This window comes from Eumetopias jubatus, unplaced genomic scaffold (genome assembly GCF_037043125.1).
Source record: "Eumetopias jubatus isolate StellerSeaLion01/CBP00866 unplaced genomic scaffold, mEumJub1_p1.0 scaffold_9, whole genome shotgun sequence".
In the NCBI taxonomy this organism is placed as follows: Eukaryota; Metazoa; Chordata; class Mammalia; order Carnivora; family Otariidae; genus Eumetopias; species Eumetopias jubatus.
In genome coordinates, this window is record NW_028274815.1 from 383,013 (window position 1) to 386,792 (window position 3,780).

A 3,780-nucleotide genomic window follows, 5' to 3' on the forward strand; every position below is an offset into this window, starting at 1 on the left:
GGGTTGGGATAGAGGACAAAATGGATGTGGGGAATCTGTTTTTGGAGGCTACTGAGGAAATACAGGCATGAGATGATGGCATGGAGGAGCAGGAGGAGAAAAGGGAACGACGTCAAGAGATATTTAGGTAGAAAACCGGTTGGCCGTTGATGGGGTTAAGGCAGAGGGAGGTGGCACCCTTCTGGAGAGCGGGCAGTCCCTCACAGTAGGGACATCTGTAGAAAGGGAAGTTGGGGATCACCGAGAAAAGGTAAAGGTCATGAGCCCTAGCGTAAATAGTCTGAGTCAAGGGGGACATGAGACATCCAAGCTGGTGTTTTGGGAGTCTTGCTCTACCTCCTTTGAAAAATCTCTGTGCAAGACAGGAAATGCTGTCTGCAAAGTTACTCAATGTTTCCTGAAATTCTGGGGAAGTCTGTGCTCAGGTAAGTATCCTGGGAATACTTACTTAGTGTTTTTTTTATTCCTATATTGAATAACAGCCACGAGTAAGTCTACTATTTTTTTAAGCTAGACAATAAGTGTGTGGCTCAACTGATGTTCATATTTGCATTTCTGACAAACAAGTGAGAAATATTCCCCTTTTTTCACAACTACATAGTAGACCAGGAATTTAAATGACTGCCTCAAATTATAAATGAACTTTACGGCAGTGTTACGATTGACGTTTCTGCCATCCACGCTGCGCAGAGCTATTAGACGGCAGTGCCCCCATGCATCAGGTTGCAACACATCCAGTATGGTGGAGGGTGGCCGCAGTACAGATGTTCTGTGAGGGAACTGCCTCACCTGTGCCCAGAGTGGCAGCAGTTAGATCTAGTAAACGAAGCATAGATAATGATCCAGATACAGACCAGTCCAAAATTATTAAACAAGTTCTTGCTTCGACAACATACTGACTAAAATTGGAACGATATAGAGAAGATTTGCATGGCCCCTGAGCGAGGATGACGGGCGAAATTATTAAACAAAACAAGATACGTCATTTAAAACTTCTGGCCTGTCACTTTTCCATAATCTCTGGAATGGTGACAGGAGGGTGTGAGGTTCGAAATCCCCCATTGGCTGGAAGACATGCCTGAGGGCCTCAACAAGTAAAAAGCAGGACACAGACAAATCACCTTCAAGGAATGTAAAGAAATATGTGAATTGAAAACGTTTAGCCCATGAAAACTAATGAGGTGAAACCCTGATCCCATTATAACCTGTTTATGTCCATGTCTAATATCACTTACATGGTGTACAAGCACCCTCCTGTCTGTCCACACACACCCTCCAAGTGGCCAGTCTTTCCCTGAACCACATGCCTGAGCAGCCCATGATTCTGAGTTCCTTGGAATATCCCTTTCTCTCAGGTGTTGCTGCAGGCAAATCACTCCCTGGAAATCACTGCCTCCTGTAGCATAGCTGCCTTTTGAGAAGGAGAATTTTCTCCTCAAGAATATGGGCTCTGATGGAGCTGCACGCTCCAATTATAAGCTTCGGAGCAAAGAGAACAGAAATGTTTTTCTTCTAAAATGTTGCTATTCTTGCCTTAGGTAGTCAACAATACCCAGCCTCAGCTGGTTCCCTTCATGCTGGCTCCCTCTGTGCACTCCGCATGCGCGGGCATCCCAAGGCAGCTTACAAGAGCAGTCACTCTGGAAAACAAAGAGTTGCTGCAGAAAGATGGAAGTCACCATGTTTATGCTAGACTCCTTGATATAAGCCAATTCCAAGATCTTTGAGGATAACAGCCTACCAGACATTTATGCTCACTGAGCATTAATTAATGTTTTTTTGCACGGGTATCTATTCTGCTCAATATGCTTAGAGACTTGATTTAATTATAAAACCCTAACAAACCAAACTGTGTGTTTTCCACATGGTGAAGGACCACACACTCACTAAAGCTTTAAGCAGAATCAGTTTACTGTGGATTCTATCCAATATTATGATGTTCTGTTGTCCAAAAATACAGTTTTGAAAGATGAGGTTAGATTTATTCGTGCTGTTTGGCTGAGATTTCATTAAGTGAGAAGGCTTTCACAGTCTTCTTAGACCAAGCAAATTTTATTAGGCCAAACTATATTTAGGTATATCTATGGAATTTCTCCAATTTATTCTATGTCCTAAAATCTTGGAGCTTTGAAATTTTGTTTTATTTTCCCTTTTTAAAATTCCCTCACCCCCTTTGATATTATTCAAAGTAAAACACATTTTTGTTTCATATGTGACTGAGGACAGTGGAAATTCAGGATGTGCTTGGAGTTTTAGTGCAGGCTACAGAAGAAAAGTCCTCCATGGCCCTTTTCCTATGCCAAACTGCCACAGGGGGCACCCGAGGAGACCCCTGGAGCTGTGGTGTCTGCAGCCGAGGGATCCCTTGTCTGGTACCCCAGTCTCTCACCTACACGCCGAACAGCTGGTAGACCTCTTCTTAGAGGACAAACGACATTCAGATTTCTGGCATTCGTGTATTCAGGGTTTCCTTCCTTCAGTATCTGAAAAACCTTAATTTAGGGCTGATTATTAACAGCCACAGAGTTGAGTGTCGCTGCTCAGACCACATGCAGCCCCCTCCTAGTGTTCGGTTCACCACACATTCCTCTTAAGTTCTAAACGATGGTATGTATGTTCAGGGCTCAGCACAGCACAGAAAATGTCTCCATCTCCTGTTACCGATCCCCTGAGCCATAAACTCCCCAAGAAAAAAAAATCTTTTTCTAAGGAGACTGGCTTCCTTTCAAGCTTATGAAAATCAGCCAGAGGGCTCAGGCTAACTTTAGACAACTAAAAATAAAGTGAAAACTTGGTTTTAAAAAATGTTATTATTATTTTAAAAGCCGTTTTGAAATATACTTGTATAGTGGTATGGAATCAGATTTTAAAAATTTCATTGTCATCATGACAATAAGTCTGTTTTTGGCTCCGATCAAATGAAGAACTTGTGTAATGAATGCTCCTTTTTTTCCTCTCTTAAGAACTGATTATGTCAATACTGTCTGATTCCACTTACACGAGGCACAAAGAGCAGCAAAATCATAAAGACAGAAGGTGGGACGGAGGTGCCCGGACAGGGGAGGAGGTGAATGTTTCATGGGGACAGAGGTTTAGGTTCAGGCACTGAACAGCGTTATGGGGATAGACAGCTGCCCACATGGATTCAGTACCACTAGCCGCACACTCAGAAGTGGTTAACATGGTAAGATTTATGTTATGTGTATTTTACTACAATATAAAAAGAGGAAAAACCAAAACAAAACCCAAATGTACACAATTCTGCTGGAGACATGGCGGTAATTGTGAACTTTACCCACCACACCACCCCCTTGTCACTTAGTTCTTTAAAAATGATCTTTCCCCTCAAAACACTGGATACATTATCAGACGTATGTACCTTATAAGTGGTGTTTTCCTGATGTATATATGGATTTACCTGTTGCTATTTGGCTTTCTTTTGAACGTCTGGGGACGGCAGATCCTTTGTCACTTTTCCTTCAGCAGACATGGGCACGAAGCTGGGTAAGTTAACCCAAAGTCAGCTGTGGACGCACGTCGGTCCCACAGCTATTTCTGTGCCACGTGGAGCGAGTGTGGCTGGGCAAAGCCCCCCTTCTCCAGACCACAGAAGCAACAGCCGATGCAGAGAGTTACAGAGATCTAAACACACATGATTAATAAAAAGCAAACAGCAAAGTCTTGCCAAATAAGTGGAGAGCCTCTGGGGAAAACGTCCAGAATTCCACAAAGTGGGAAAACCAGCAGGACTGAGGCTGCCCTTTAGTATCATGACTGCAT

General features: G+C 43.1%; 1 non-coding gene across 1 annotated transcript; it reads left to right on the plus strand.

The window, feature by feature from the left end:
* Positions 1-875: 875 nt before the first annotated feature.
* On the plus strand, positions 876-982 carry LOC114206042 (U6 spliceosomal RNA). The gene has a single exon (XR_003608538.2). It is a non-coding gene; the product is annotated as a U6 spliceosomal RNA (small nuclear RNA).
* The last annotated feature ends 2,798 nt before the right edge of the window (positions 983-3,780 follow it).